At 47.7% G+C, this 21,340-nt stretch overlaps 1 long non-coding RNA gene across 2 annotated transcripts in view; it reads left to right on the plus strand.

The window, feature by feature from the left end:
• Nucleotides 1-21,340, plus strand: part of LOC131816543 (uncharacterized) — a 42,718-nt gene that overhangs the window by 6,404 nt on the left and 14,974 nt on the right. For both annotated transcript variants that reach the window (XR_009348102.1, XR_009348103.1), the window contains exons 2-3: nucleotides 5,680-5,817; nucleotides 15,555-15,696. This is a non-coding gene — a long non-coding RNA (uncharacterized LOC131816543). The remainder of the gene's footprint in view (nucleotides 1-5,679; nucleotides 5,818-15,554; nucleotides 15,697-21,340) is intronic.

Below are 21,340 nucleotides of genomic sequence, written 5' to 3' on the forward strand. Positions count from 1 at the left end.
CAGAGAGCCCCTCTCCCCTTTTGGAGTTTCAGAAAAAAACTTATTACAAAAGTAGGAACCCCGGGCAATAGTTAGCCGTGTGTTTAATAAGCCACTTTACTAAAAAGTTTAGAACTGCAAATCTTGACACTCTCACTGCGACAGACTCACTCCTTGGCCAGGATATTGGAAACTTCATCTGCTTCCATTTCCAGCTTCTAGGCTCGTGGACACCCCCACCCCATCCCCATTTCTTCTGTGGAAGAGGAGCGATCTTTTACAAGTATAGGCTAATCTGATGATTCCCCGCTTAAACCTTCATGTGGCTTCCAGCTGAAACCAAAGGGAATTCCAGAGTCCTTTGCAAGGCCTCCAATGCCAACATCTGCTCCGCAGCCTTCCTTTCCAGTGTCCCCTTAGTCCCCTGTCCTGCTGTCTGCACATAATCTATTCATTTCCGACTTCATGCCTATGGGGCCCATACCTGGAATGTTCTTCATGGCAGGCTCTGCTTGTTAGCTTGGTCTTGATTCAGATGTCACTGCCTTACCCCATCCCTCTTTGCTGTCACATTTGCTAATATGTTTCCCTTGTGGGTTGAGATGCTGGATGTCTTGGTCAAAGTTAGGACACGGTGAGTCCTCTGTGTTTGTTGAATAAAGGAACTAACAGAAGACCAGATGAACACACAGCTAGATTGTTAAAAATGAGGATGGAATCAGCACCAATGGAGAAATGTCTAAACGTTTTCTACATCCCAAATAGTGGAAGAGAGGTTGGACCACTCTTGAGGGAACGGATTCCCTACTAGGAAGGCAGCGAAGCAAGTCTGGGATGTATTTTACAGGTTTTCTGTCCTGCATAGAAAACTGAACTTGGCCTCAGAGGAGCTCTACAACCTTGGGCTTCTGCGGCCTGCCCACTTCCTAAGAGCTAGAGACCCCCAGACAGGAGCCTATTAGAAATCTGAAGGGAAGCCAGCCTCTTGTACCCTTTTATCTGTTTAACAAGTGCTTGTGTGTCCTGTACTATGTGCAGATAGTGTTTTAAGAACTTCATTTTTTTAAGGTTTTATTTATATATTTGAGAGAGAGAGAGAGGGCAGGAAGTGAAGAGGGAGGGAGAGGGACATGTAGACTCCTCGTTGAGCAAGGAGCCTGACACAGCCCTATCCCAGGACCCTGAGATCGTGACCTGAGCTGAAGTCAGATGGTTACCCACTGAGCCACCCAGGTGCCTCTAAACACTTTGTAACGTGTGTGCTCCTCAAAAGAATCTTGTGAGGTATTATTATCCTCATTTTTAGTATAAGGAAACTGAGTCACCGATTGGTCAAGTGATCTTGGGTGAAAGAGTTCCTTTGACTAGGGCTCGAGGAAACCCCATCCTTACGGCGTGAATGTGGAACACAGTATATCTGGTCAGATCTGCTAATTAATGGTATTTCCCTTGTGAGGGGCCCTTGAAGGCCAGTGTCATTCTCCAGATCTGTCTGACCTGCTGCCTCTCTTCCTGGTGGCGGCACCTCGTTACTCAGCACCCTTTGTAGTGAGACGGGGCTTCTGCCTGGATTCAGCGCGGTGGAAAATGAGCCCAAGGGTGGGCTCCACTCTCAGGCCTTGCCACGGGGAGGCCCCTGGGAGCCACACGTCAGGGATGTTGGGGGCCGGCAGGCAAAAGGACCTCGTATCGAAATCACCATTTGGAGAAAAGCTGCTCCCGCATCAGCCACAGCTCTCAGGGATTAAAGGCTTGTCGGCCAGAAATGAACTTCCCCAGTTGGTTCTTGGTACATTTGGTGGGGGGTGTTAGAGGAGCTGGGTTTGAAGACACAGACGCTGAAGAAAAGTTGATTCCTCGGGGGAAGTGGATTCAGAGCAGTAGGGCCCACGCGGCATTGCTGCGTGGGGACTCCTGAGGGGCTACGAGGGAAGACAACCCAGAGGATAAAAATCGATTCCCTGTCTCCTTGCTGCGACATTCCCACGGTGATTTTGGAGCGGCCAGGGATGGGTGCCGGGAAGCCACGTGCATCCTGCGCTCTGGAGATGGGTGCTGAACCGCACGTCAGTGGTTTGAGGCTGTAGACGGTTTGGAAGGAGCTAGGGGGACAGTTTATGGCTGAAGAGGACCTGGGGCAGGAGGCCTGGGCTGTGCATGGGCTCCCCCTGTGACTTTGCACTAAGGGGCTCCTTCCCAGGGTTCTGAGGGACAGGAAAGATGTGCGGGGAAGCCCAGAGCTGCTGGCTCATTCTGGGGAGCTTTATCTTTATTCCTTTAAACACATGATGGCTTTTGTGCTACTTAGGAGATTTTCAGACCTTTGCAGCAACCAGGAACCTTAAAGAGGGCAAACCCAGGGTACCTATATGAGGCAGGGGAAAGCAGGCGCTGTCTTTGAAGTTGGGAGTGGGAGGGCCCCAGAGCCCCCCACCCCACCCCAGGGTGCTTCCACACCCCATCCCGCTCAGTTCCTCATACTCTAATGTGAAGGACCTTTGGCTGGGACCTGGGTCAGGAGGGGAGAGAGGCCTCTGAGAGGCACCCAGTCCTTTTCTGAGATGGTGAAGAGGACACTGATAAGTCAATGAGATTCTGGTGTTTCAAAGCCACCCAAAAGTGTCTATGGCAAAGTGATTAAAAATTGAATTATTTGGGGGCTTCCTGGGTGCCTCAGTTGGTTAAGCATCTGCCTTCGGTTCAGGTCATGGTCTCAGGGTCCTGGGATCGAGCCCCAAATTGGGCTTCCTGCTCAGTGGGAGAGTCTGCTTGTCCCTCTGCTTATGTGCTCTGTCTCAACAAATCACAATTTTTTTTTAATTTTAAAGATTTTTATTTTATTATTTTGGATGGAACTGAAATGGGAGGACATCTGTTTCCTTCTTTAGGAAACTGTTACAAAAAGAAGATCATGGATTGGGAGAGAGGATGATTTTCTAGGAAGAAAAAAGGTAAATAAGTGTAATTGTCTAAAAGTGGTGACAGTCTTGCTTGTAGATGTTCCTCCTGCATTTTGGGAAGTTGGAGAATCCGTAATACTTTCATTTAAAGTTTTCCTGAGAATCCCCAGCTGACTTTGGGGGTGGGGGGCATTGTCCTTTGTGAAGATTTTGAGCTTCTGTGAGTGAGCAGACCTCCACTCCAGAGTGACATAAAAAGCAATCTGCACCTCCTTCCTGATTTGTCTGTAATGAAACTTGCTTTCCTCAGGTCCCAGCATTCGAGGCAGATAAATATGTTCCCTTTCGTTGGCTCTTACTCATACTTCAGCAAGATTTCCCATGTGCTTTCCTTGGCTGGCTGGGAAACTGGACCACAATTTATGGCATCTTAGGGGACAGGCGCGTAGAATTCCAGTGGGATCCCGGAACAGAACCTAATTGGAGATTAGAGACCATTGCGGTGTGAAGCTTTTCTTTGAGATCAAAAGAGGTGCATGTTATGCAAATATTAGCAAGTGTAAGTTCACACTGTCTATTGAAAATTTATAGACTCATTATGGTCACGAAGGCTGGAAGACAAGTAGATTTTGGGAAAGATGCAGGTAAATTCAGGGAGGTGGCAAATTACTCCAGGGAAAGTAGAATGGCTAAAGAGTATGGCCCAAACTTTTTTTTTTTTTTTAAAGATTTTATTTATTTGCCTGAGATAGAGAGAGAGAGTACACACAAGCAGGCAGTGAGGCAGGCAGAGGCAGCAAGAGAAGCAGGCTCCCTGCCGAGCAAGGAGCCTGATGTGGAACTCGATCCCAGGACCTTGGAATCATGACCCGAGCCGAAGGCAGTGGCTTAACCAACTGAGCCACCCAGGCGTCCCTGGCCCAAACTTTTTTTTTTTTTTTAAGGTTTTATTTATTTATTTGACAGAGAGAAATCACAAGTAGATGGAGAGGCAGACAGAGAGAGAGAGGGAGGGAAGCAGGCTCCCTGCCGAGCAGAGAGTCCTATGGGGGACTCGATCCCAGGAACCTGAGATCATGACCTGAGCCGAAGGCAGCGGCTTAACCCACTGAGCCACCCAGGCGCCCCCTGGCTCCAACTTCCAAAGATGGTATATGAGCTACCTTTGGTGGGAAGGAATGAAGATCAGCAACTGTCCTTGATTCTGCTTCTCAGGAAGGCATTGTGATGTGGTGCCCAGGACTTTGGAGACAGACACACGCTTGGTGCCCTCCGGCTCTGCCGCTAAAGCAACACCTTCCAGAGGGCAGCTGCAGGCACCGGGTGGCGTCACACAGGGTGAGACCCGGGAGGCACTGAGCCATGTACCCCTTCCACCATCCTGCTGAGGTTAAAAAATTTCCTGTATATATTTTAAAAAAGAACCAGAATAGTGGGAATGAATGAAAAATAAAAGTTTTCCTATGAAGTAGTGGTAGTTCTCTTGTAGTACTTTTTCTCTCTCTCTCTCTCTCTCTTTTTTTTTTTTTCTTTCTTGGTTTGTTTTCTGGGCAAGGGGCCTGCCATGTGGGTTTTCAGTCAATGATGTTCCCTGACTTAAGTCCTCCCGCCCCCCTCAATGGGGTGGGCTCTGAGGAAACTTTTTTTTTCAGGCTTTTGTTCTCTGGCGTTTTTTTGTTTGTTCACTTTTTTTTCTCACTTTGACCGCTTTTGATGGTTTTTGTAGTTTTAGAGGAAAACAAACCGCACCCTGATCTCCCTCTCAGAGAGAAGCCTCAGTCTGGCTGCAGAGCCCAAATAAGTTCCCCCTTGGCCGCTGGCAGAGCAGGTTCCAAGTCGCTGTCCCTGGGGATGGAGGATCTTTTGCTTGTACCCAAAAGCATGGCAGCAGCAGCTTTGGGCACCTCTAGACTGCTAGAGAGGTTCCAAGCAGCAATCGCACACTGAGATTTTCCCGCTGGCACGGGCTGGGAGTGCCCGGTCTTTCTGGGTCGAAGAGCGCCCACCTTGCCCGCACCAATTTCAGATAAGGCAGAGGTTCGCGCGTGGGTCTCAGGCTCTGAGAACGGGGCACAGGTCCAAGAGCACCAGGCTGGGCCTTCGCGCACCTCTCTGGGGCAAGAGTTTGGTGCAGGCTCTGAAACAAGGGCCTGTATCAAAGGGCATCGGCTGGGCCTTTATACCTCTCTCAGGGGAGTATCTCAGGCTCTATAGCAGGACTCTTGCATTCTGCCGCCTGGTGTGGCTCCCATCCCCTCACAGGAAACGGACCCCATGCATTCTCGGTGCCCTGGCAGCTTAGGGACCAAGAGCTGGTTTCTCTGCCACAGTCTCTGCCTCAGCGCCACGGGAGGCTGTCCTGGGACCGGGGACTTAAGCCCCTGTCCCTAGCCACCCCGATTCCCACAGTTTCCCCCGAGATCCTTTGCTCTTTTGGAGTGCTTTCAACCAGTCTCCGAGTTAATGCTGGTCCCCAGACGCAGGGCACTCTCGCTCGTATTGGGGTATTACTTTCCAACTGGTTGCCTCTGGTAGCTCCCTCCCCCTTTTGTTTATCTTCTGATATCAGTTCACAGTTCCCACTCCGCTTTACCTGCCCACTGGCTTCTTCTCCTCCTGTAGAGATCCAGACGTGTATAATTCTGATCTCAGGCTGATTTCATGGGTGATTGGAGTTCATGGGTGATTGGTAGGTAATCAGCTCATTTTGGGGTACAAGTTGAAAAGACGCCTCCTCCTACTTCCGCGCCATTTTGTCCCCCCTCTTAACTTTTTTTTTTTTTTTAATTTTATTTGACAGTACAAGTAGAGGGAGAGGATGAAAGAGAAGCAGGATCTGCACTGAGCAGGGAGCCAGATGCAGGGCTGGATCCCAGGACCCTGGACAGATGCTGCACTGAGGGAGCCACCCAGACACCCTTTTAGACCTAGGATGCAGGTAGGAGAAGCAAGCCAGGGGTTCCTTGGCCCAACACTAATGACCATGGCTCAGACAAATCCATCTTCCACTGCAGGCTTCCAGATACTCTGCGAAGGAGACATTCCCCTTCCTGTCCCTGAATGCTCTGCCAGTTCAAGGCAGATCCATGTTTCTGAGGGTTCCTCTTTGGTCATTCTGTCAGGGACAGCCAAGAGGGCTCCAAACCTGTGTGGACCCCAGGCCTGGGGATCCCAGCCCTGAACTCTTTCCTCTGCCCTTGATGACCCCAGAATAGATCAATTCAGCAACTGTCAATCCATGCCAGGCCAGGGAGGAGACACAGCAGTACACAAGATCAACTCGCCTTGGTCCCAGGAGCCTGGATTCCCCAAGGAAGGTTTCACCTGGTCTCTGAAGGGGATTCCGGGGGTTCCAAGATGGCCATGGGTGGAGCCCATCAGGTAGAGAGGCCCCTGGAGAGTGTCCACTGGCGCTGAGTAAACGGAAGATCCCCTCAGGCCTTCCCTCGTGGCTCCACTGTGCCCTGGGGAGAGAAAAGGGCCAGCCACACCGCACCGGGGCCGCAGCTCGGCCGCCCAGGAGCGGCAGCGGGCCTAGCCTGGAGGGGTAGGGGCGCTAGGGAGAGAGGGAGGCTGTGTCCCTCCTGCCCGCTGCCACCTGCTGCTTCGTCCAAGGGAGCGGGAGGGGGGCCTGGCGGACAGGTTCCTGCTGGCCTGGTGCTCCTACACCCCATAGCCCTTGCCCCACAGCCCTTGCCCCACAGCCCTGGCTCCACTTCTCCGTATCCAGGGAACCCGTGGGGCCCTACTGACATCAAGGAGCCCAGTACCACTGGGCTTGTCTGACCCCGAAGAGACGCCTGTGCTGACAGGCTTCTTTTCCAGAACTTGATGGAAAATTTTGTCCCTCAGAATCGCTGGGCTCCCCAACCCAACCCGAGAGGAGCTGGCTCTGCCCGCACAGCCTGGGCCCCACTGGGCCCCCTCCACCTCAACTGCCTTTTACCCAGTAGCCCCAGGATACCATTCCTTTCTGGCCCATGGACCCCTTCCCCCCACCCCCACCCCCACACCTCTACTTTGGGCCTGCGACCACCCTGGGATCACTTCCATCTCCGGCCCCCTACCCCACAGGTCCTTGTCCACCTCCAGGCCTGACCCCTGACCCCTCTCACCTCTGGAGTCACTGAAACCCTTCCACTTGGGGTCCACTGGCATCTGCGATCCCAGACTCCGGGGACTCCCCTCCACATTGGAGCTCCCTACCCTGTTTCCTCTAGGAACTGCTGTGCCTAGAGCACCGAAACCCCACATTCTCAAGCCAGCTGTCTTCGGGCCAGGGACTCAGGTATCCTCAGGGACCCTCCTTTCCAGGGCACATACTCCTCTCTGTGCAGGAGAGACCAGAGAGAGCAGGCTTGGGGATCCTTCACTCCAGCTGGATGGAGGGGCAGAAGCTGGGGTGTGTGTGAGGGGGTGCTCACAGGTGGCCTCCCTGGGTAAGGAGCTTCCAGGAGGAAACTTCAGGGCGAGGCCAAGAGGTGGAAGCCTCAGGAAGCTCTGGCTGCACAGACTCCAGGCTTCTGGCTTGGGCAGTGGGCATTTAGTGGCCAGAGCCCTACAGGGCCAACCCCGTCCAAACCCACCCCACCCTGGCTGGCTTTTTTGTCTTGAATTTGCAGAGCAGCCTTTTCTCCAGTATGAAATTGAAAGCTTTGCTTTGGAAAGTTTTGTGTCCAGGAGGCTCCTGGGCACCCACTTACTTTATTTCCGGAGGCTAGTTGAGGAGGGTGGAGTCTTTGGGACCTTAACAGCAGGTCTCCTGATCCTTCCTGACTTCCTTTTTTTTTTTTTTTTAGGTTTATTTATTTGAGAGAGAGAGAGAGAGATAAAGAGCACACCGCAGAACACATGCAGGCACAGGTGAATGGGCCAGGTGAATGGACCTGTGCCAAAACAAAGAGTAAGATGCTCAACCAGCTACAACCACCACCACCCTGCCCCCCTTTTACAGATGGGTTACAACTACACACTGTTAGGTGCTTTTCCTGGACCCGGCTAGTCTTACAGCAGTCCTAGGACACTGTCTCTTGCCCAGTGTCTCTGGTCAGTACCAACCCATGCCTCAAGTGTGGGAATGACTTCTTCCTGACTCCTTTTATTTTTTTTAAGATTTTTTATTTTATTTTTTTTATTTGACAGAGAGAGATCACAAGTAGGCAGAGAGGCAGGCAGAGAGAGAGAGAGGAGGAAGCAGGCTCCCTGCTGAGCAGAGAGCCCGATGCGGGACTCGATCCCAGGACCCTAAGATCATGACCTGAGCCGAAGGCAGCGGCTTAACCCACTGAGCCACCCAGGCGCCCTTCCTGACTCCTTCTTAACTCCCTGTCCAGCCTGGGTTGCCCACCCCCCTCCAGGCTGTCCTAGTTGTATATATTGGATCTCTGTAGATTGTGGGCACCATCATATCCTCACCTGTCGTGACCGGCACAACAAATCAACCAGGAACATGAGGGTAAGAGGATGAAGAAAAGAACTCGAGAAGCAAAGGGATGGGGGGCAGGAGGAGCACTGAGGAGGATGTCCAACAGTGCTAAGTTTATTCAAAGAATTAAGGCCATATATATAGTGACATTACATCTGTGTTTAGTTAAGCAACTACGGTTCCTCATGACGCCAAATGGCTGATGCCAGTACAAATACAGCAAACCTGAAAGTAATTTATGGGCTGTACTAAGGCAGCAAGGACCAGCAACGAACTTTTTAGCCCAACCGAATTGTTCTAATTTGTTTAGTAAGCGTGTGGGAAGTCATGTAGGCAAGCGCACAACACATAGCACAGACTCTTTCCCAGTGCTACTCAACTTTTCCCGTCCTAAACCTTTTGTTAGGTTATTTGGACTTTAAAGGAGGCACAAGTCAGGGTCTGGTTTGGTTCTCGTCTCAAGCCTTATTGCGACCTCCCACACTCACCGAAATGAGAACATGGCTCAGGGTTATGGAGTGAATATACCCTTTAGGAAACATTAAAGGATGTAGCATAACTGGTCCGGGGTCACCCAGCCTGTGAGAGGCATGGGTGAGATTCAGACTGCACTGGGTTCCACAGCCATTTTCAGCTCACCTTAGTGTCCAACCTGGTCCCAGAAGGTTCCTGCTCAGGACTTTGCTTTGTGCTGAGCTGGGCTTGCTTCCTGCCTGTGAAGCCATTTTCACAGTGTGTCCCCAGCCCACCCTCTCATATTGAGCATCATTGCTGCCTTGGCTGGCCTCTGTTGATCGTGCCGTTCCTCTCCATCCCTCTGTCACCCCTCCGGCCCACTGTCCTACTGCCCTCTGTCCAGTGGGCCAAGTTCTGAGTTTCTTGCCTGCACTTCCTCTTAACTGTGCTCTGTTGAAATCCTCTCTAACAGGGAGGACCTGCTTATCAGAGCAGCTTGATTTGGAATCTGTCTCCCCTGGAGGTCAGAGCTTCTGACCATCATGTCCCCAGCCTCAGCACTGGGGATGCCTGCCCAGCCTATTCTGGGTGCTCGTGGAGCTCTGGGATCTTGGAGAAGATTTGCCATGAAAATAAGCATTTATACATAATACGGAAGAGAAGATCTGAGGAAAATGAGTGGGTGTCATCTGGTAATGTTTGTGTTAGGATGGTTCTGAAATTTCTGGGCCCTGAGTTACCAAGAATCCTAGGTTGCCCAGCTGGAAGGACCTCAGATAGATCAGCTGGGCTCCTCACCTCATTTGACAGATGGGAAGTTGAGGCCCAGAGCTTAGTGCCACAGAGCAGGAGTGAGGAGAGGTGTTAGTGACAGGAAGAACCCATAGGGTAAGCACAAAGTGGCTGAGCCTGGGCTTTGTTTATGCAAATGAGTTGCTAAAACAGTGGGCCTGAAGCTGCTGACTCTATCTAGTGCCCAGCAAGAAGTAACACCAGCCCACACCTTCTGAGGTTTAACTCATGCCAGGAATGATTCTCAATGTTTTATTTGTGGGCACCTGGGTGGCTCAGTTGTTCAGCTGAGGTTATGCTCCCAGGGTGTTGGGATCTAATCCTCACCAGGCTTCCTGCTCAGTGGGAAGCCTGCTTCTCCCTTTCACAGTCCCCCTGTGTGTGTTCCCTCTCACCCTGTCTCTCTCTCTCTGTCAAATAAATAATAAAATCTTAAAACAAGAACAAGAACACCAAAATGCTTTATTTGCCTTAGGAGATAGGGTCTGTTATGGCTACCATTTTAATGCATGGAAATATGGGCACAGGGGAGCTAAAGGAGTCCAAGGTCACACACAACTTGCAAGTGGAGGAGCCAAGATTTGAACCCTGGGCAGCCTGCCTCCAGAACCTGTATTATTTTTTCCCCTTGTGTATGTCATTTTTAAAAACCTTTCCCTGAATTCTAACAGAGATGTGTAAACATTGTTAAGCATGTAGTTTATTGATCATCACAAAGCTTAGGTTCTGAAGCATTGCAGCAAGCTGGGGTGGGCTTTGATGTCAGACCTGGTTGGAATCCAGTTTCTGGTGCTGCATGACCTTAGGTGACTTACTCAGCCTCAGTTTCTGCACTGAGTTTGGCAGCCTTGTGATGAGTAGATCGTGTGACAGTGCCTAGCGGGTTTGGTGCCTGGCGAGTGTTTAATAAATGGTTTTCTCTTCTTAATAATGAAGATTCTAAGTTGTGTTGGTTTTGTTAAACAGTCCGAATACCTTCCTCATCGGTCAGTTGCCTGTCAGTCGCCTTGTAGGTACTTGTGATGAGTCACTTTGGTAAGTCACTATATATAGCTGAAACATTTGGGGGTAGTGGGGGGACACCCCCCCTGCCCCCACTGCCCCTGCATTGAAAGTCTGTAATTTAAAATGTTCCACCTGTGCCTGTTTTGTTTTGTTTTTTTAAAACATAATCACTTTGGGACAGTGAAAGTTATATGTCTTCTCCTTAGGGTTGTGACGGAGCCTTTGGGGACCTGCAACAGCTTACTTCCAGTTTCTGTCTGGCATGCTGATGGGCCAGAACTTATTTTAACAACATTCCATCACATTCCAGGCACCTGGAAGGAGGAATATGTTGAACTTCTCAGAAATTATTTTTTGGAACTGTTTTTATCCTGAGGAATAACCCATTTAAAAATTGAATGACCTTTATGGTTGACTTTTCCACTCTACATAATGCAAACTGAAAAACTCGTTGTTTTCAGCTGCTTCTGCAGCAGTGGGAAGAGCAAGCCTGTGGGAGTCCTCCCCAGGTTGGCCCCAGCACAGAGCTGCATCATTCTACACACCCCTCATGCCTCGTCTCCTTGTCTGTGAGGTGGTAATGATGGTGCAGGGAGCTCCAGGGGTTGTCGTGAAGGTTACAGAGATGGGGGGTGTAAACTTTGAACAGTGTGCCCCACATAAAATGCAGATCTGGTGAGCAGAGGCAGCTTCTCCCATTAATTGTTGATGCCAAGGCACTGGAGTTCCACAACAGCCTATGCCTTTCTTTCCTGGGTCCTTTTTGTCTCAGCCACCACCTTAGAGAAAGTGACTCAGCAAGGCTGGTGCTTGTGGAGCCCTCTACAAAGCCAGCTAATTCACACGGGCGATGCCCTGGAGATAAGGGGGTTTTCCTGGGTGGTAGGACCCCATTTCAGAGGCTTAACTAGCCGGTTTCTCCTAACTGGTCCTGTCCTCCAGGGTCAAGATGAAGGCCTGCCAGGAGCCTGGTGGTCTCACCAGAGATTTCCTCTGGAAGCATGAAGGACCCCATGGGGCCTCGTGCAGAATGACATGGGTGTTGGAGGGAGAACATGGGGGACATCGCCTGTACCATCATGGGCAGGTCACTATATCTGGCTCAAGCCGGCTTTCTTCCCATCTGGGAAATGGCAGAAGACCATGCTTTTTCACAGGAGGGATGAGGGTTTAGGGAGGTATTTGATGACTGTGTTGGGGCTGCATGAGTAACAGAGTTGACGGAGGGGCCTTGGAGTCACAGACTTGGGTTCAGGCCCCTGCTGCTGCCACATAAAAGTAGATCGCTTGGGTAAGCCATGGACTTCAGTGTCCCCCTCTGTTCACTGGGGATAATACCTAGCATGTAGGTCTGTGAGGGGTACAAAATAGAAGGCCATATTAGGAGCTTAGAGCAGAGCCTGGTACTCACTAGATTGTAGTTTTATGGTGATACTCTGGCATCACTGGTGTTGCAGACCTGGTCCTATCCTCTGGAAGCTTTGGCTGTGTGACAGATGGCTTATGAGGCCGTGGCTGACAGAAAGAAGTGGAGTCTGTCTTTTCTTAAGATTAAGGGTACAGAGGGGTGCCTGGTGGCTCAGTCGTTGAAGCATCCAACTCTTGGTTTCAGCTAAGGTCATGATCTCAGGGTGGTGGGATTGAGCCCTGAGGTGTGCTCTGCTCTCAGTGTAGAATCTGCTGGAGGTTCTATCTCCCTGTATTTGTGTGTGTGTGCTCTCTCTGTATCTCTGTCTCTGTCTCTCTCTCCCTAAAATAAATGAATCTGTAAAAATAAATATATACATACATGCATAAGTTAATTAATTATGGGTACAGAAATCAGTGATGGAGCTGGGCTGATGGGACGCTTGGCAACAAACACAGGTGCACCCTGCTTGAAGGCTCGGGGGTAGCTGCGGTGTCGCCAGTGGTGATGGGGGTGTGAGGAAGTTGCCTCATGCAGCATCCAGAGGGGAACTTAGATGGGGAGGGTTCCAGGGAGTAAATTCCCATGGGTAGGAAGCATCTTCAGGCAGATGAATGTCAGAGGGTGTCCTCATGGATGGGGAGGCACCCTTTCTCCCTGAAGCTGCCCACGAGTGGAGGTTTGCCTGCTGGGGACATAACTAAATCATTGGGGTTTAGCCTCCTAAGCTGTTAATTTATGAAGATGTGGCCAAGACCTTGTCTCACTGCTTTTTAAAGAGAAGTAAATTAAACTGTTGTTTGGGATGGTGTTGTCTTCCAAAGGCTCATTCAGAGTCAGTGGCAGAGCTGCTGTGGGCTTTCCAACTTGTCTTGAAAGCCTGGTCCAGGCAAGGGTGAGGGATATTCCCATCTCTTGTGGTCTCTTGCCCTCTCTGTTTATGGCAGAACGTGGTTTTGTGACTGGTAAATGAACAGGCATCTTGTGCAGATCCTTCAGCTCTTCGTGTGGCTGCAGTAGAGGAAATTCCCATTCACTGGGCACAGACTGTGGCTGGACGGGCGGTGTGGCGGGGCTCTCACCGAGCATTCTCCTTTCACGTAATCCCCGACCAGACATGAATTTTGTGGTGTTGCCACTTTCCTGCTGGCCAGGAGGGAAGTTGAGGCCCAGGAAAGTTACACTTTCTCGCTGTGGTAAGCGGCAGAGCTATGTCAGCCGGTCCAGGCCCTGGCTTTCAGGTCTGTTTGCTGTGAGCATTTCCTCTTGTGTTTCCAGCTTTTGGCCTGTTTGACCTATCAAACTATTGATGGTGTATTGATAATTCTAATACTCTCGACATTGTGAGAGATTAGCTCTTCACTTTGTGCTAGAAATGTTTCTTGCTGTATTTTTCTTTTAATTAAAAAAAAAAGTCAAAGTCCCACGTTTCTGCCCATATGAATCTCCCTGAGTCTCCCTGTTGTGAAGTCGTTGGGTTTGGGTATTTCTAGGGCAGGGGCCCTGACATAGTTGGTGGTGGCTTTGCCTGGAGGAGCCCATGGCTCAGGACTTAGAGTGGGGACTGGAGCAGTGTGAACTGTGGCCTGAAAATGTGTTCGTGTGTGCTGAGGTGGTGCCCAGATTCTTTTGGAGGATGAACTGAGGTTTTGATCAGTAGGTTAGAGAAACACTTGATGGAATAACACTGATAATTTTGTTTTTGTATTCAATCCTAATTTTGTGTTTTTGTTTTCGTGTAGTGCAGTGTGCTCTATGTTCTAAGAAAAAATTGGCAATCAATTCATACAGTATCATTATTTAATAATCCTTCCTCACTCACCGGGTCATATTTCAGGTTTTTATATGTAGTTTTTATACATATACATATACATATACATATACATATATGTATATGTATGTACATATACATATACATATACAGTTCTGTTTCTGAATTCTGCATTTTGATTCATTCCTTCATTTTTAAATTTCTTATTTTAAAGATTTTAGTTATTTGAGAGAGAGAGAGAGAATGAGCTAGGAGCAGGGGCAGAGGGAGAAGGAAAGGGAGACTCCTCACTGAGCAGGGAGCCTGATGTGGGTCTCAGATCCCAGGTCTCTGAGATCAGGACCTGACCCAAAGGCAGATGCTTAACAGACCGAGCTACCCAGGTGCCGCCACATTCCTTCATATTTTTATTTTTACTCCAGTGATGCACTGTTTGGCTGGTTGCTTCAGTTTCTGGGAGGGAGGGAGATGGCCCCCTCCCCTGTTCTTCTAACAAGTTTGCTTTTGCTGCGTTGACTGGAGAAGGGCCAGGCTTCCTGAAGATGAGTAGAATGATTCAGTGACACCCAAAAGGCAGTGGCTATCATTGTTCTCACTGTGCTTCAACAACTTCACCCACTGACTCTTTGATGATGGCAGCCACCAGCAAATCTTCTGCAGAGGACTGCTGCCTTGGGATGCTTTTCTTGTGGTGCTGGACTTCATTCCCCCTGGCAGCCAGTACAGCTAGGATTAGAACCTAGGAAAAGTCCCATTAGAACCCAAGAAAGTGGGGTGCCTGGGTGGCTTAATCGATTGTCTGCCTTTGGCTCAGTTCATGGTCTTAGGGTCCTGAGATCAAACCCTGCACTAGTGTCCGTGCTGGCTGTGGAGCCTACTTAAAATCAAACAATCAGAAATCAGCCCAAGAAAGTACCATCCTTTGTGTTGTTCTATACTGTGGATCAGATTTTATTTTTCTTTTCTTTTTTTCTTTCTTCTTTCTTTTTAAAGATTATTTATTTGTCAGTGAGAGAGCACAAGCACGGGGAGCAACAGGCAGAGGGAGAGGCAGGCTTCTGGTTGGGTAAGGGGTCTGATGCCAGACTTGATCCCAGGACCCTGTGATCATGACCTGAGTCATGTTAGGCTGCTGCCTAACAGACTGAGCCAACCAGGCATCCCCCAGGATCAGACTTCAATAACCCTACCAGATTTCTTTAGCTTTGACATTTTAAAGGACAATGAAAGCTAGTTAAACCTACACCAGGATTCTGCATCTGCTGGGGCTGTGCTGTCCGGGCCTATGTGCCTCCTGTTCTTCTAACCCCATCAATTCCACCCATGTTTTAGCCAGAGAACTGTAGGCAGGTGTGGGTGTGTCACTGAAAGCTTTGACTCATCACTCATATCTTTATTGTAAGCTTATAATCTTTATTTTTTTCTTTTTTTGGGTACGATTTTATTGATCTGTTTGTTTATGAGAATGAATGGGGAGCAGAGGCAGAGGGAGAAGCAGACTCCCTGCTGAGCAGGAAGTCTGACATAGGGCAAGATCCCAGGATTATGACCTGAGCCCAATGCAGATGCTTAACCGACAGAGCCACCTAGGCGCCTCTTTATTTTTCCTTTATTGAATATCTGCCTTTCTGAGGCAGCGTTCTACCTGGGTTTTCATAACTCTTCCACTAGTGTGGCCTATTTTGAGGTAATTCCTATACATTTTGGCTATGCTGCTAAATGATGCTATGATCTTGGACTCTTTTTTTTTTTTTTTTTTAACCTCTCTGAGCCTTGGTTTCCTCTGTGCTAATGGGGATAATATACCCTCTCTTACAGATGTGTGGAGGGCCATGGATGACTTGGATGCAGTTGGGGTCATCTCACGGCACATGGAATACACAATTTATCTTGCTTCCTGTCTTGATAACGACATCTTGGTTTTCATGCTGTCTTAGAACAAGTAGAACTTGACTTACATGTAAGTTGTGAATTCACGTACTTTTGACAGAGGTGTTATTTTAGTTTAGTTTAGTTTAGTTTAGTTTAGTTTAGTTTAAAGCAGGCTCCATACCCAGTGTAGAGCCCAGTGTGGAACTCAAACTCACCACCGTGAGATCAAGACCCGAGCTGAGATCAAGAGTTGGCCGCTCAACCAGCCTAGTCACCCAGGCATCCCTTCTGTTTATCATTTTTCAAAAAATGTGACAAGTAACACTTTTTCTGCCTGGACCTGTCCTCACACCTGCTATGCTGGCCTGGGGGTCAGACGTGTAACTGGTGTGGTGCTGGTGATGATGAGCAAGACAATTGTTAAGTCTTTTTACCCTAATTGCTGTTGTCCTATTATTTCCCTTTTTTCTTTTAAAGATTTTATTTTATATCGTGGTGATATATACAAAAACTGTTGCTTCTGGTCCTACATTAAAACTTGAATATGTAGGGCATTTTTCAAGGATTCATTCCTGGAGATACAGTATTTGTTTTTCTCTGTCTGACTTATTTTGCTTAGCACAATACCCTCTAGGTACATCCATACTGTTGTAAATATCAGGATCTCATCCTTTTTGATGGCTGAGTAATATACCATTGTGTGTATGTACCACTTCGTCTTCTGTTGCCGGACACTTGGGCTGACTCCATACCTCGGCTATGGAAAAAAAAAATGCTGCAGTAGGCTTAGGGGTGCCTCTGTGCTTTCATAATGTTGAGTCTGATGTGTCAACTGCCACAACAGTCGTAGCAACTCAGGAAAGGAGCCGGGTCCAGGAGGTAAGAGGAGGAGTGCAGCTTTAGGCTGTCTGAGTTGAGGTGTCTGTGGGACCCGCAGGTGTAGGTTCTGGTTGGACAGTCAAAATGTAGGGATGGGTGCTTGGAGGAAGAGAGATGCAATCATGCTGTTGCCAAGGGATATATTCCTTGGGGAGAGAGTGACAGTTAATGATTTAGGGTAATTCCTTCTTTTCTTGGGCAGATAAAGGGGAAGAATAAAGGAGTAGTGGATGGAAGGGGAGGGACATGGCTTTGATGCCAGGAAGGCATTTTTGCCCAGATGTCTAGAGAAGAGAGATTTCAAGGAATGAAATGTCAGCAATGTTCGATGATGTGAAAAGTTGCAAAGCAGCTTGATTAGGGGGTGGGGGTAGATCGAGGAGGTTGTCACTGAGTACTGATAGAAAATGGGAGGTGAGTAGTGGAGTCCTAAGGCAGACAGATAGAGTGATGGGGCGTGAGACCATGGAGGTCACACACAAGAATAGCCTTTTAGAAAGTTTGATGGTAAAGACACAGACGATCATAACTCCAGACAGAGCTTGGACAAGGGTGGGTTTTACAGGCTGTGTTTACCTATTTGCAGGTTGACTGAAGGGAGATGACAGATGGTGCATGCTGCTGGGTGTTGTGGGTTGAGATGGGATCAGGTATACAGAAAAGCACACAGAGAGGAGTGTATGGATGCCCTGACTGCTTCTGTAGAACGCGAGGCCAACATTAGGCATGGAGGGAATGGAAAGTGGCTCAAGGAGATGTGCAGTCTCAGATACAGACCACATGGCTCAGAGTCTTACAGGGCTCTCCTTGCCTCTGCGTGGCCCTTCTCACAGGGTTTAAGTTTTGAACAGTCCTTTTGTTGCTCTGGGTTTGGGGTGTGACTGGAGAGACAGAGCAGAGAGCAAGGGCTGAGGAAAGACCAAGAGGGCAGGAACTCACAAAGGGGAGTCTACTACCCTCTCTGCCTTCCCTGGTATGGGCTCTCTCCTGATCTGGATGGACGGATGACCTGCCATTACTTCTTTTAAAAATGCATTTGGCTTTACCCTGCCAGAAAGCAACACATGTTTATTGAAGAATAGTGGGAAACCCCAGAGAAACTGAAGGAAGAAAATAAGCACTCAGCTGAAGACAACCATTCAAAAGTTCTGGCACCTTTTCCTCCCAACTTTCACTGAAGTTGAACAGATAAATGTATATATATGAAGTGATTTCTGGGAAAGACCAAAAAAAAAAAAAAAAAAAAAAAAAGATACCAACAACAAGAAAACAAAAAAGAGAACAAAGCAGAAGAAAACGGTGTTCATTTTCTTCCTGAAGCTGCCCTTCCTCCGTACTGCTACTTGGTTTTACTACCTGCTTTTCTCCCTGGGCTTTCTTGACAAAACATGGTTCCACTACTTTTACCTTCTTCAAAGTGTTTGACAGAGTCGTTTGCTTTCAACATGGAGTTTGAGCAAAATGGACTATTGTTTTAAAATATTCTATCATGTGTGCTGTAATATCTCATCCTGGACATGATACAAATGCTATGATAAAAAGAAGAGATGCTTTTAAAGTGATCACCATAGTTGTGAAATTCATTGGCATGATCCTTCTTTTTTTTTCTTAAAGATTTTATTTATTTATTTGACAGACAGAGATCACAAGTAGGCAGAGAGGCAGGCAGAGAGAGGAGAAAGCAGGCTCCCTGCAGAGCAGAAAGCCCGATGCGGGGCTCGATCCCAGGACCCTGGGATCATGACCTGAGCTGAGGGCAGAGGCTTAACCCACTGAGCCACCCAGGCGCCCTGAAATGATCCTTCTTTTGAGGGTCATAATTCGTTTAATTTTTTTCTGCTCCAGCTTAACCTTTGCAATCTTCAGTTGTTATGTGCATTAGACACAGTATTAGCAGTAGTGGCAGTAAAAATACTCTTGTCACCCTTTACAGGTACCATTTTACTAGCATCTCCTTACCACTGTAGCAGCTTTAAACCCTGTTTCCACCCTGTTCATTCCTTTCAATGCCTTTTCTCTCTGGCTTTCCTTAAAACCTTTTCTTAGTTTTTGGTGTCCTATAGCTTTACCACAAAATGTTTAATTGAAGATTTCTCATCTTGCTTGGTATCTGTGCATTTCCTGTATTTCTGGATTTATCATTTCTGTAATATCCTCAGCTGTTTTCTTCTGAAATGTTGACTCTGTCCTTCTGCTGTACTTCCCAGGATTCTTATTTAAACCTCCCGTCTGTTGTTCGTGTCTCTCAAGCTGGCGTTCCTCCTCTTCTCCTGCCTCCTTGAGTTGCATTCTGGGGAGTGTCTTCACTTCTTGGTGCAGTGTTGTGAAGTCCCTCATTCGGGGCTCATCTACTGCCCCACCATTCTGGTGTGTTTTCTGTTGTGTTTTACGTCTCAGTGATTTTTGGTCCCTGTTTAACTTCCTTCAGTTCCATGTTCACACTTGGCCTGTTGCTTTTGATAGGCTCTTGATCCTTCTTCATTTTTATACCTCTTTTGTGTTCTTAAACAATTAACATGTAATATTTTCTATTCTGTATCTGATCATTCCAGTGTCTGAAGTCTTCATTTTCCCTCAGTCTTCTGTCTCTCACAGTGGCCTCATTTCTTGCATGCTCTGTGAAGGGATTTTGAGACCAGATTTATTGGAACATAGATGTAATCTCTTTTAATTCTGTTTTTTGGTGGTTTTTTTGTTTGTTTGTTTTTTCCTGGAGGGTTTGTCTTTCCTTTGCCAGGAGGCTGGGAGTGTTCTTGGTTGGGATCACTTTGGTCCCATTTGAGGGTCCTGGTTTATTAAGGAAATCTCCGGTTCAGTTCCCCCAACTTACCATGTGGTGGGAACGGGGTCTGGAGGGCACAGGCCTGTAGAGGTCCTGCAGTGAAAATGGCATTTGTTCTCTGGCACCCTGATTTGTTTCTCTTGAGCTTGTTGCTTACAGGTCAGGTTTTGGGTCACTTGTTTCTGCCACCTCCCTCTTCCTGCTTTTTTTCCTACCGTTTTCTAAGTCCTTTGTTAGTTTTCCGATGTCCTCTAAAGCCCAGAAATGTTTTGTGAATTCCATTTGCCATCACTAATTGCAAGTCTCATCCTGCAGCAGGAAGGCCAGAGCCAGACACTGTAATGCTCTGCCTCCCACAGAGGAGATTTTAATACCCTCTCCTCGTGTTCAGAAATTCTAGATTGGAGATGGAGTTATGGATACATTACCATCTACAGAGGATTAGTTGCCTATATAATAGAACAAGTATGCATTATTCTAATCTTCCTAAAACTTCCATTTTGCATAATAAATATGAATGAATAAGGAACCCACATTACTTTAGTTTATGCAGATGTTCTCTTTCTGTCTCTGGCTTTAGATGTTAGGTTGTAATTTGTATGGTTCATTCTGAAAATTAGGTAACTTCATTCTTTTTTTCTACATGTTGCTGCCATATAAAGTGATGATTTATGGAGATTCAGAGGTAAATATTTATCAACATCTAAATAATTGGGGAAGGCTTCCTTTACAAAAGGTAGAATTATTAAGATCTGTTTAATCACAGAAAGGATATCCTGTAAAGCTAGCCCATAAATAAAAAGTGGATCAGAAGAAAGCAGAGAGAGGAGAGAATTTGGAAGGAGCACGTGTAGGGACACCTACTGCCTATCCCTGTAAGTCAGGGGCAATCCAGAAGGGAAACCTTGTTAAAGGAGGCAGTAGTGTTTAGATGTAATGAGCTACTGGAAAACTAACAGTGTTTTGGTGAAGCAAGTGGTGTGCAATCAATTCCGCCAGTCCAGTTGAAGTTGTGGCTTCAGGCAGCAAGCGAGCAGGCCTTTCTGTCTGCCTTTATCTCCAGTGGGAGCGACTTGTCCTCCTTGAAGTCAGCCTCCAGACATCTTTTCCTGTCGCTACACATCTGTGCATCACTGAGAATTTCTGCGGTTGCTGCTTCATGGAGATGTTTGTCAGTTTTGGGTTTTGTTTGTTTTGTTTTGTTTTTTACCGAGGTTTACTTGCTATCTTTTTTCTTCTCTTAAAAAAAATATATTTAATCTAGGGGTGCCTCGGTGGCTCAGTGGGTTAAAACCTCTGCCTTAGGCTCGGCTCAAAGGCATGATCCCAGGGTCCTGGGATTGAGCCCCACATCAGGCTCTCTGCTCAGCAGGGAGCCTGCTTCCCTTCCTCTCTCTCTGCCTGCCTCTCTGCCTATTTGTGATCTCTGTCTGCCAAATAAATAAATAAAATCTTTAAAAAATATATGTGTTTAATCTAGGAGCACCTGGGTGGCTAAGTGGGTGGGTTAAGCCTGTCTCTTCAGCTCAGGTTATGATCTCAGGGTCCTGGGATTGAGTCCTGCATCAGCAGGGAGCCCTCTTCCTCCTCCTCCTCTCCCTCTCTCTCTCTCTCTGCCTCTCTGCCTACTTGTGATCTCTCTCTGTCAAATAAATAAGTAAGTAAATAAATCTTTAAAAATATATATATAATCTCTTCCAGGAAGATATTATGCTGAGTGAAAAAAGTCAAGTAGAGAGAGTCAATTATCATATGGTTTCACTTATTTGTGGAGCATTACAAATAGCATGGTGGACAAGGGGAGATGGAGAGAAAGGAGTTGAGGGAAACTGGAAGGGGAGGTGAACCATGACAGACTATGGACTCTGAAAAATAATCTGAGGGTTTTGAGGGGGTAGGGGGTGCAAGGTTGGGGGAACTAGGTGGTGGGTATTAGAGAGGGCACGGATTGCATGGAGCACTGGGTGTGGTGCAAAAACAACAAATACTGTTACACTGAACTATATATATATATATATATATATATATATATATATATATTTCATCTATCATTACCATGTATTTCATATGG

The sequence above is a fragment of the Mustela lutreola genome, chromosome 15 (assembly GCF_030435805.1).
Source record: "Mustela lutreola isolate mMusLut2 chromosome 15, mMusLut2.pri, whole genome shotgun sequence".
Taxonomy (NCBI): Eukaryota; Metazoa; Chordata; class Mammalia; order Carnivora; family Mustelidae; genus Mustela; species Mustela lutreola.